Source organism: Tupaia chinensis, unplaced genomic scaffold (genome assembly GCF_000334495.1).
Source record: "Tupaia chinensis unplaced genomic scaffold, TupChi_1.0 Scaffold000226_1, whole genome shotgun sequence".
NCBI lineage: Eukaryota > Metazoa > Chordata > Mammalia > Scandentia > Tupaiidae > Tupaia > Tupaia belangeri.
In genome coordinates this window covers 219,627-232,024 of record NW_006159701.1, presented here as the reverse complement: position 1 = coordinate 232,024, position 12,398 = coordinate 219,627, and positions in this window count along the sequence as shown.

Here is a 12,398-nt window from a genome sequence, read left to right as displayed (position 1 = left end):
GGAATGGGTAGAGGTGGGAAATGAGAAGCCGGGTTTGTATGGCAACAAGGGGGCTCTAAGCAGGATCCAGGTCGCCAAGTTTATGGCTGGTTTAAGAGCTTGGATGGACAGTGGGTGGGCCCAGAGGAGCTGCTGTTGGGATCTTAAGGGGTGCTGCCCGGGCACAGCCTAGCGCTCCAGTGTGCGGGCTCTAAACCAGGCGAATTTATGAGTGGGTGTGGCTGCCACCCTGTGGGCGTGGCCTTCCCACTAGCCAGATGACCTTGAGGTGGGGCCGGCGTATAGGTAATGACTACCTAGCACTACCTGCATCTCTCAGCGCAGCCAGAGAGGGCGCTAGAGGGTGTGTGGCACGGGGCGGAAAGCCCGCGCACCTCCCGGAAGTGGGCGTTACCCTCTTCTACTTTCGGGCTCTGATTGGCTGGGTAGGATCTGGGGCGTGACTAGAGACGGGGTCCGCTCACAGGGGCGGGCGATGTTTCCTGCCTTCTACCTGGAGTGGTCTCACCTGAGGACGCGTCCCAGCTTCTCAGGATGACAGTGGTTTTTGGGTCGCCTCAGACACCTCATCTAGGTGAGCGGAGGACCCCAAGGACTCCTGGAGTGCTGTTGACATTCATGTGCTCTGAGGAGTGACAGACTCTCCAGGCGCTCGTCCTTTAATGCTCACCTGACTAGAAAGTGTCACCGCGAGTGTCCTCCCTGGAAGAAGGTGTGTCCATATGTTGATTAGATGGACAAATTTCCACACGTTTAATATTTATATCTGTATCGGGATCAGCAGTTGGCGTAATGGCTATGTCGCTGGACTTCATGTAGTCGACCGCGGTTCAAGTCCCGGACCCAGTGGCTTAAACTAACGCAAGGCACGTGTGCGTGTGCGCCCAAGATCCCGAGAGGAGAAGGGATTGCAGCGTGGCCATCCCCCCCGGGGGGGTGATTTCTCGCTTTTGTCTCTCTGTCTCACTCTGTCTTTCTGGCGAGCGCACATGCCGCATAGATATAAAAAAAATTTTATGTCTGTATTTACCTATGTAGATAGATAAACTAGTGATATGGAGTGATAGATTAGTAGCACATAGTTATATATAGTAATTTTTAATGAAATATGCAGTGAGCTACGTAAGGGAATTAAAGCAAATATCCAGACATATATGGAAAAAAAAAAAAAACAGCCTGACTTCTGTTTTGATGCCTTTGCTCTGTTAATAACTTTTCACTTGACATTCTTTTACTTTTTTAAAAGAATTGTTTTTATATAATTTTATTTTATTTTAATTTGACCAGAGAGGGACAGAGAGAGAAACAGAGAAAGCAAGTCGCCAAGTCCAGGCCTTGAGCCGCAATTGGCTATGTGGGAGTCCAGTGCCTTTAACCACCTCACCACCTGCCGGCTCCATCACTTGACATTCTTATGTGTACTTTTATTTTGTAACACCTTTTTTCGGTAAGAGCCAAATGAAGACAACCAAAGCTAGATATGGTTGTGCTATTTAAAAGGTCTCAGAGCCAGCCAGGTGGTGTGGAGGTTCAGGTGGCTGGATCCCACATAGCTGACTGTGCGGTTCAAGTCCTGGGCCCAACAACTTGACACACACACTGAGCACATGTGTGAGTGTGCCCAAAGTCCCAAGAGGAAAATGGAGAAGGGATTGTGGTGTGGTCATTCCCCCTCCACCCCCTACCTCTCCATAAGTGTAAATATCAGTGACTATAAGGGGGGGAAGTAGTTGGTAGAGAGTGGGTGATAGAAGGTGGGTGTGAGGTATAAAGGGAAGAAATGTTTAACAGACAAAAAATATATATAAAAAATATATATTGTATACATCATGATGGAGACTTTATGTGAAATTAATCTGAAAATTAAAATAATAATGGACTGTTTCTGGATCTTGAATTTGAAATATTTCCTTTCTATTTAATTATGTCACTGAAATATCTAGCAGTTTTATGCTACTAAAGGAAAAACTGGATATACATATCAGCTACTTTTTAGGAGAGAAGATAAGCCATACCATTCTGTTTTTCAACCTGGAGGATTTTGTGATAGTCGAACTTTCAGTTTGGTGCATGATTCTAACACAATTCTTGCTCTTCTGTAGACACAATGAGGCAAGTGGTATGACAGAGCAAGTTTCAGCCTGTACTTGGACAAATGGTGAAAAATGACCAGTGCTATGATGACATTTGAGTTTCCCGTGTGACCTGAGATAGATCCTTTTGCGGCACCAACCCCAGGTTTGTTGCCATAGTCACAGAAGCAAGAAGGAGGGAAGCATTCCTTGTGTTCCCCTTGTACAAGGTAAGTGATTTGACCTTGCATTCTGTTAGATGCCCTCTGGTAACCTTGGTATCTTTGCATTAATAGATTCACTTTTGAGATTGATGCCTCACTAAGATTGTTGGATTAATGGGGCCATTACATTCTGATGTACTTGAGGTTGAGTTTCACATGCCTTGCTCACCCCAAGAGTTTTTCTCTAACAGGGAATCATTAAACAGAATGGTGACTTCTGTTCTGAGTGTGCTCTCTGTGGATGAAAAAGATTATTATAATGATGCTGTGAGCATGGGCAGGCATAGGAATTTTATGATTTGCTTTGTAATCATCTACTTTTCACAAAGCTTTTTGTTTTGGAGTGTAGCTTTTTTTTGTTTTTAGCTTATTCAGAAGTTTTTTATTTTTTATTTACATTTGATTTTTATACATCTTTATGGTTTTTCAAAGCATGCATGCAGTGCATGTCAATCAAGTCAAAGATACTACCATATATATAATTTTCTACAGAATTTTATATTCTTGTATCTGTTAAATGTTTTCTCTTTTTTTTTTTCCCCCTGAGCCCCTATCTCCCACCCCTTGTTATCCACCTTCTCCTATACAGTCTCTGGTATCTACACTTGCCCTCCCTACTATTATACCTTCAAACCTTTCCATTTCTGCCATAGAGTGCAGACATTCAGTATATATTGAGTGGGAATATACAATATCTTCCATATTCTGACTTGCTTTGCTTAGCAGTGTATCTTCTATATTTTCCCTCTTTGTATCAGATGACAGAGTCTCATTGTTCTTTATGGCTGAGTAGTATTCCATAGTGTGTGTGTGCTAGGTTTCAATCCAGTCATCTGTTTTTGGGCATTTAGGTTGATTCTATGTTTTAGCAATTGTGAATAATGTTGGAATTAAACATGGATGTGCAAGTGTCTTTCCAAATGAATGTTTTCCTATCCTTTGGGTAAATACCAAGGAGTAGGATTACTAAGTTGTATGGGAGTTATGTTTGTTTTGATAGATTTTTAAGGAACCTTCATATTTTCCACAGTGGCTGCACAAATCTACATTTCCATCAATAGTACAGAAGGGTTCTCTTTTCACCACAACCTCACCGGAACAAGTCATTCTTTATTTTTTTATCATAGCCACTCCTACTGGGCTTAAGTGGTATCTCATTGTACTTTTGACTTGCATTTTCCTAAGATAAGAGAGATTAAACATTAAAAAGTTTTTTTTTTTTGATACCATATGTCTTCCATAGAGAGGATGGTCTACAGCACATTCATGTGACTGAATTAGGCAGGTCTCTATTAGCTCTGGTCACAGCTTTACCAGAACCAATGCCTAGAATGTCTTCTTAAATAATGTGTCATTTCTATATTTTAGCACTCAAGAATCTGACAAGATTTTTAAAATTGAGTATAATAGGCATAACATAAAATTTACCATTTTAGCCGTTTAAGTATACATTTCAATAGTATTATGTATATTTACATTGTTGTGCTATCATCATCAGCATCTATCTCTAGAACATTTTCATCTTTCCAAATGCTACTCTGTACCCACTAAACAGTAATTCCCCATTCCCTTCTCTCCTAGCCCTTGCCAAATACCATTCTACTTTATAGAAATTTGACTACTGTAGATACCTTCTATAAGAGGAATCATACAGTTTTTGTCTTTTCATGACTGACTGATTTTACTTAACATAATGTTCTCAAGACCTATCCATGTTATAGCATGTGAAAGAATTTGCTTTTTTTTATAGAAAAAAATATTTCAGCCTAGCAGTTGGCATGGTGGTTAAAGCAACTGGATCACACTTGGCCAATTTTGCAGTTCATGTCCAAAACTGGCAGCATGAAAAATATGCCAGATACGTGTGCATGTATGCCTAAGATCCTGAGAGGAGAATGGAGGAGAAGAAATTGTAGCATGGCTATTCCCCCAAGAGGGTGATTTTTTTTTCTTTCACACACTCTGTCTCTCTCCAGTGAGCACACACATCCTATGGCAAAATAAAACAAAAAAGAAAGAATAACATTGTATTGTATAGATAAATCATATTTTGTTTACTTGTTCATCAGGAGATGGACACTTGCTTTGCTTCCACCTTTTGGCCATTGTGAATAATGCTCCTATGAACATTGGTGTACAAATATCTGAGTATTTGCTTTTAATTCTTATGGGTATATACCTAGATGTGGAACTGCTGGATCATATGGTAATTCTATTTCCATTCTCCTCTCGGGATCTTGGGCATGCACGCATACACGCCCGGCATGAGTTTAAGCAACTGGGTCTGGGACTCGAACCACGGTCAACTTCATGGGAGTTTAGCAACATAGACATTACGCTAACTGCTGGTCCCGATAATTCTGTTTTTTCTATGAGCAAGAGAGAAACCCCAACAGGGTCCTGACATCATGATCCATAAACAAGATGTTAGGTTCAAAAACTTAATAAGTAGTTACATCTTTTTTTTTTTTTTTTAATTTTCCAGAGGACAGTGAATGCTTGTTCCAGTGATCACCTGCCATATCAAACCGTATGTCTTCCATGAATTATGTCCTTCCTTACTGGAAGATTCTGCACACTAAAAGAATATATGCAAGGGCCAGCAGGTGGCAAAGTGGTTAAGGCACTGGACTCCCACATGACTGACTGTAGTTTGAGTCCCAGACCTGGCAGCTTGAAATTCAAGGTAGGCACACATGTGCATGCCCAGAATCCCAGGAGGAGAAGGGATTGCAATGTGGCCATTCCCCTAGAGGGTGATTTCTCACTTTTCCTCTCACTATCTCTATTAGTCTCTCTCAGGTGAACATGTGTGCCCTGTGGCAAAAACCTTAAAAATAGGGACCAGCAGGTGGCATGGTGATTAAGGCGCTGGACACTCCCACATGGCCGACTAGGGTTCAAGTCCTGTCCTGGTAGCTTGCTTTCTTACTTTCGTCTCTCTCTCTCTGGTCTCACTATGATCAAATTAAGATGAATGAATGAATTAATTAATCTTAAAAAAACCTTAAAAATAAAACATATATAGTATTGATTCAGAATGACTAAGTCGTTAATTTTATTCTAGGATGATATTGGGCTTTCAAGATAAGAAAAAACCCTCTGGGCTACTAGGCAAGCTTGCTTTCTTACTTTCGTCTCTCTCTCTCTGGTCTCACTATGATCAAATTAAGATGAATGAATGAATTAATTAATCTTAAAAAAACCTTAAAAATAAAACATATATAGTATTGATTCAGAATGACTAAGTCGTTAATTTTATTCTAGGATGATATTGGGCTTTCAAGATAAGAAAAAACCCTCTGGGCTACTAGGCAAGAAAAAAAGTCTAAGTGACATAAAAGAAAAAGAAAATGATAACCTCATCTACCTTTTTGAGAGCCAATACTTTGTGCCTGAAGGAAATGGAGAGATATATTTAAGATACTCAAGAAAAAATTGAACCATGAATGTTCTACCCAGCAAAACTTACATTCATGTATAAAAGACCCTGGTGTGCCACATTGTCATAGAAGACCTTAGGTAGCATTATTCTCAAAATCTGTACCGGAGGTATGAATGAATCGCAGATTTAAAAAAAAAAGACGATACTGATACAGGACAGATCATGAATACTAAGTTTGTAGTTACAGTCATGTGCCACACAATGACATTTTAGTCAATAATAGGTTGCATATATGACAGTGGTCCAGGAGATTATACTGCATAGCCTAGATATGTAGTAGGCCATACCATGTAAGTTTATGTAAGTATATTCTGATATTTGCACAATGACAAAATCACCTAACAATGTATTCTCAGAGTGCATCCCCATCATTAAGCAACACAAGACTGTACTTTTACAATTAGGAATAAAAAAGAGAGGGTGTGACTCTGATAATAGTCCTAAAACGTGCTAAAATCATTTAAGTTCTACCTATGTTTTGGTGCTTTTCTATGTAAGTGCTTTATTTAAAAAGTTTTTTTAATTATTTTATTTAACTTTATTTTAATTTGATGAGAGAGGGACAGAGAGAAAGAGAAAACGAGAGAGCAAGCCATAAGTTCTGGAACTCAGCCATGTGGGAGTCCAGTGCCCTTAACTGTCACATCACCTGCCAGCCCCTGAAAAAGTTTTTAAAACACCAAATTTTATTTAATGTAACAACCTCCAATATTAAATATAAAAATCATTCTAAAAATATACAATTTATAAACTAAACAATATGAAATTAGCTGATTTGGAGGATAAGTGTGAGATGGCTCTTGTCTTGCAGCTTCATGTCTCATTCAAGCTCCTGACACTGTGCAAGCTCCAGTTTGGAGGCCCAGGCTGAGAACTTCAAGTTGTCACACCCTTCCCAAGTGTCAGTATAAGAATCTGTAACACAGACACAGGTGTAGGGATCACTGGGGAAGCACAAAGACAATGGAGGCAGGGCTTGTATAGATATGTGGGATTCAGACAGCCCTTCGAGACCCTGGAAGGTGACCCTAGAGTCCTAAACTTCCCTCAGGGGGCACTGAGCAGAGATAAGCCAAATATCTCTGCTTAGGGTGGTTGTCTGTGTCTTAGATGTCTATGAATGTCCAACAGAAGTTATTTAACCTGGGATCTTCTGGGCAGCCTTCAGGGGACTGATTCCCTGGATAGTGACCCTGACACAGAGGGAAGGGGAAGTCTCCAGGTCTCCAAGATGAAAAAGCAAAGGCTCAAACATCTGGGCCCTGTGAAGAGTATGAGGAGTATGAGGTCTGATGACATAAGGTAAGAGAAATGACCCTGCCTCCCCACCTTGATATCATCCAATGATAAGGCCTGAATAATCAATATGGGCAGTCAGGGCTAGCCTATGGTGTGGTTGAGGAAGCTGAATCCCACATAGCTAACTATGTAGATCATGTCCTGAGCCTGGTGACTTGAGGAACACTGGGCACGCATGTGTACATGCCCAGAATCCTGAGGGGAGGGAGAAATTGAGAAGACAGTTGCAGCATGACCATTTTCTGTGGCAGGGAGCAGGGAGTGCTTTCTCATTCTCTTGCTCTCTGTCTGTGTTGCACACAGGCACCCTCTGGCAAAAAACAAATATATATATAAAATATAAAAATATATAACATATATAATATAAATTTATAATATATAAAACACATATAAATATATACACACACACATTCATACAAATGTCACTGAAACCTAGAGTGCTTTGTTTTTTTCCCCTAATAATCATTATTCTTTCTAATACCCACCAAATTTTGTCTATGCCTTTTAATTAAAACAAAACAAAGCAAAAACAAGTAAAGGAAAATAACACTGCAGTGAGAAAAAAACCGTTAAGTTTATGGCTTTAGTATATTTTAGTGAGAAAAGTTTATAGAAGACATTGTATTTCAAAGTGAAATTAGGCCAGTTATATTTGCTTTTTAAAATTTACAACATTAGAAAATAAAAGAAATATAAGTAATTTATAATCCTGCACTCTCAATATATTCCAAGTTCAGTGGTAAAATTGCATTTACTTTAGGTTTGTGTTTTACTTGGATTTGACATATGTATAAAAAAATGGATAGAACCTTTAGAAATGGTGCCATGAGGTGGCCCCAGCCCTTCTACATGGTTCCACAGAGGCTGAGGAGCTCCCAGGGTTTGTTTACCCCAATCCAAGTTTGGATCTTCCAGTGGCACTCACCTGATAGTAGGGCCTACTAGGAACCCAGAGAGATGCAACCTTCACTCAGGAGACCTGACATGGGGGAGGTCAAGTCCAATATACACCATTTCACTGTATCAATTGATTAGTATAATACCCTCTGTTCACCTTGAGATAGTTGTGGTGGCTGGGGGACTGGATTGGGTTCTGCAGGGATGGGATGTTGACCCACCCCGGGAACATTTTTAAAAGAACGCAATGTATGCTCTGTCCAATGGAGTCAGGCACATAAGTGTCTCTAAAGACATTTACAGCCTCTCCTGGTTAAAGTGGTCTTGGAGGGCTTAGCCTAGCAGCTTGGGAGGCTTATATGGAACGGGTATCAAGTTCCCTGGATTTGTTCTCAGGACATTCCTCACTTGCAATCGTTTTAACCATCCACTTATCTTCCCTTGCAGGGTCCTATGTAATAGTGGTCAGTCTAGTGTTCTTCCTGGTTTTGCTGTTTTCCTGAAGTGCTGGAAATAAGGTTAGGGAAGCAATGCTCCTGGGCACTTATTTGCCTTCTGTTCTACCTACCCTCTCCACTCTCACTTTTTCTCTTCCTGTTCTTCATCTCCTTTTATTTCCTTGATGCACTCCTCTTGAATCCAGGGCCAGAAGATCTGGAATCTGATTCCTGTTGTTTTCTAGTTACATAATCTCAATAGCTGCAAGGAAGAGTGGAGGAAAACCCCTGTGAGAGGGGCATCCAGTACAGAACCAGACTTCACAGGGGCCCCCCTCCAGCAGGGTGAGGCCTACCTCTCTGACCCCCAGCCCTGCTCCCTGCCTCGCCATTTGAGATTATCACACCATTGGTATGATTCAGTGGTGCACACTTGGGGCCACAATCTCGGGTAATGCTGAAAAACTGGGTGAGATAGGCAGGAGACAGTTTTTATAGACACTGAAGATGTACATTTATCAATTTTCTGGATGAATTCAGGTCCTTTTAGAAGAGAATCAAAAAGAGAAAGATTCTGGATTTTTTAAAAAAATAGAATTAAAAAATAGAATAAAGGGCCAGCAGATTGCATGGTGGACTCTCACATGCTCGACCATGGTTCAAGTCCTGGACCTAGTGGTTCAAATTGCTTTCTCTTTCTCTGTCTCTCTCTGGCAAGGGCATGTGCCCTATGGCAAAAACACAAAATAAATACATAAACAAATGACTAAATAAATAAATCTTTAAAAAATAGAATAAAAAACAAGACACAAATAGGAAATAAATTACATCTGGATTGTGGTCTCCATATCCTAATCCTCAGAATCTGTAAAACAGGCTTCTGCATGCACAAGAGCAGTGATGGTGATGGAGTGGCCTTGGGAAAAGAAAGCACTGGGTTAGAATCAAGGTGAGGACATGGGCCCTTGCTGCTCCTGGAATTAACATAGCTCAATCTTCCACATTTCTGCAGTCCTATATCAGGGCATCCGTCACTTCACCTCTGCAGTGAGGAATGAGTCTAGCCCCTCCAGGGCCCCCTTTATTTTCTTTTTTTTTGGAGAAGTTTTTGCTATAGGGCGTATGCATTCACCAGACAGACAGAGAGAGACAGAAAGCAGGAAATCACCCCCAGGGGGGATGGCCACACCACAATCCCTTCTCCTCCATTCTCCTCTCGGGATCTTGGGCACGCTCACACACATGCCCGGCGTGAGTTTAAGCCACTGGGTCCGGGACTCGAACTGTGGTCGACTACATGGGAGTCCATCGACATAGCCATTACGCTAACTGCTGGTCCCCCCAGGGCCCCCTTTCCAGGCTAAATTTTGTAACTGACCAGGAATGGGTGCTTGTGTCATCTCATTCGTCCAAGAGGCAGCCACTGTCCCTATGTGCATGACATCCTCTTCCCTTCGCTACTTCCCTGCCTGAGCCACCCGTATCTTTTACCTCCCCTTGCTCTTGCCCGTTTCCTTTCTTCTTGTCAACCTCTACCATCATATTTTTCTGCAATATAAGAATGTCGGTGGAGGATCCAGCAGGTGGTGCAGTGGTTAAGGCTGGATTCCAAGGCTGACTGGGGTTTGAGTCTTGGACCTAGTGACTTGAAACTTATGCCAGGCACGTGTGTGTGCATACCCAAATCCCAGGAGGAGAATGAAGGAGAAGGGATTGTGGCGTGGCTATCCACTCGGGATGATTTCTCACTTCCCATCTCTCTATTTCTTTCTCTCTCCTGTGATCACATGTGCCCTATGGTAAAAACCTAAAAAAAAAAAAAAAAATAGAATGTCAGTGGAAAGATCAAGGGGTACTTCTACCCTTTCTAATCAATCAGTTGACCAGTTAACCAAACCATTCTGCCCTGGGAGCACCTCCCTTGGACTTGGGGTTCTGTTGGGTCCAATAGTAGAGAATTTCACCCAACTCCATATATCAAGTGAGATTTTGGACCTAAGATGACCCAACGTACTTTTGGGAGACATCTGATCTCCATAGCAACCCAGAAGTGAGTAGAGGATAATAGGACATTAAAGTCACTTGTCTAAATCCTCTTAGTTGAAAGTGAGACAGTAGGATTCTACAGCAAAGGACTTAATTGCCATATAAAATGGGACCTGTCAGGATTTAATTGAGCTGCAGAAAGACTGGGAGTGACTGACACTTGGCAGCCTGAGGATGGGGAGCAGGAGGGGCATGACTGGGGTGGAGACAGTAGAGCACTGGGAGGAAGATCTGAGAGGAGCAGTAATCCCGAGCCTTGTTGCCCAGAGGCTCTGTCCTGGGACTGGTTGATTTTAGGAGATAAAGGCAGCCGGGATTATGAGAGCTGCTGTGTGCAGTCAGTCCAACAGCCCCTGCTCACATGTCCTCTGGGGTCCTTGCCCTTCCATTGTGAGGTTTGAGGGGCAGCCAGACACTGGCTTCCCAAATGGAAGCAAATTCATGTTCTGTTCCTAATCCCAGGATTTGGGAATTGGGTGATAAGTGGAGACTAGAAATGTCGATTATATTTCCCCCCCTTCTTCTCCAGAAGGACCTGGGAGCATATGCAGGAAGCCCAAAAGAGCTATTATTGAACTCACTCACCCCAGGAGTGCCCTTTAAACCAGGAGTAGGCAGTCAGGACAGAACACAAAGGTGCTACCACATAATCTGCAGGTGTAGAAGGGGAGGGTGGGCTTCTCACTCACCACCTGGCACATGCTCAAGGAACTCTGTCTCCAAATTCATGTTTGTGTCTGTGACAGAGTTGCGTACTACCAGGTTCCTTCCATTGTAGGTCAGCACCCAAAACCCAATCAAAATCTCTCGTGCACGATTCCCAAGGGAGGCTAGTCATTCAAAACCAAAGGATTTGATGTTTGACAGAAGCAAGAAAGAACAGGTTTTATGAGAAAAAAAAAATCTTTAGCTTGCAAAGCAAGAAAAGAGGTGATAAATGGTATACTTAAAACCAATAGCGTTAGGGACCAGCAGTTGGCATAATGGCTATGTTGCTGGACACCCATGTAGTCGACCATGGTTCGAGTCCCGAACGCTGTGGCTTAAACTCACACCAGGAGTACATGTGTGTGTGCCCAAGATCCTGAGAGGAGAAAGGAGGAGAAGGGATTGTGGCATGGCCATCCCCCATGGGGGATGATTTCTCGCTTTCTGTCTCTCTGTCTTTCTGGCAAGCACACGCACCCTATAGCAAAAACCTAAAAAAAAAAAAAAAGAAAAAAAAAGAAAAAAACAACAGCAGTAATAGCAGTTATTCTTCTGTCATTAAAATATGAGGAACAGCCTGTGGCCTAGTGGTTAAGAGAGTCAGGTTTTACATGGCCAATTGAGTGGTTTGAATCCCAGTCCTGGAAGCTTGAAAAGCACATCAGAGGACTAGCAGATGGTGTAATGGTTGTTGCTGGACTCCCATGTAGTTGACTGCAGTTCAAGTTTCAGACCCAGTGGCTTAAAGCTCATACTGGGTCTATGTGCATGCATGCCCAAAATCCCAAGAGAAGGGATTATGCCATGGCCATCCCCCCTTGGCGGGGGGGCGATTTCTTGTTTTCTGTCTCTCTGTCTCTCTCTTTTTCTGGTGAGCACATGTGCCCTATTGCAAAAATCTCTCAAAAAAAAAAAAAAGAAAAGAAAGAAAGAAAGGAAAGAAAAACATACCAGATGCATGTGCATGCATGCCCCAAAATTTCAACAACATGGAGAAATAGAGAAGAGATTATAGCATGACTATTCCCCATTGGAGTTGCTTTCTCCTTTTCCTTCTCTCTGTGTGTCTGTGTGCTGAGCACATGCACCCTCTGGCTATCTAACTATCTATCTACCTATCTATTGTCTGTCTGTCTCTCTATCTATATCACGTATCTCCTTTGTCTTTCTGATTTTATAGCCCCCCTGCCTCAGTCTCCAAAGCAACAGGCATAACCCAGCTTCTCTTAGGAACCCTCCCCTATTGGGTCCTACCTCAAAGATGTTTGTA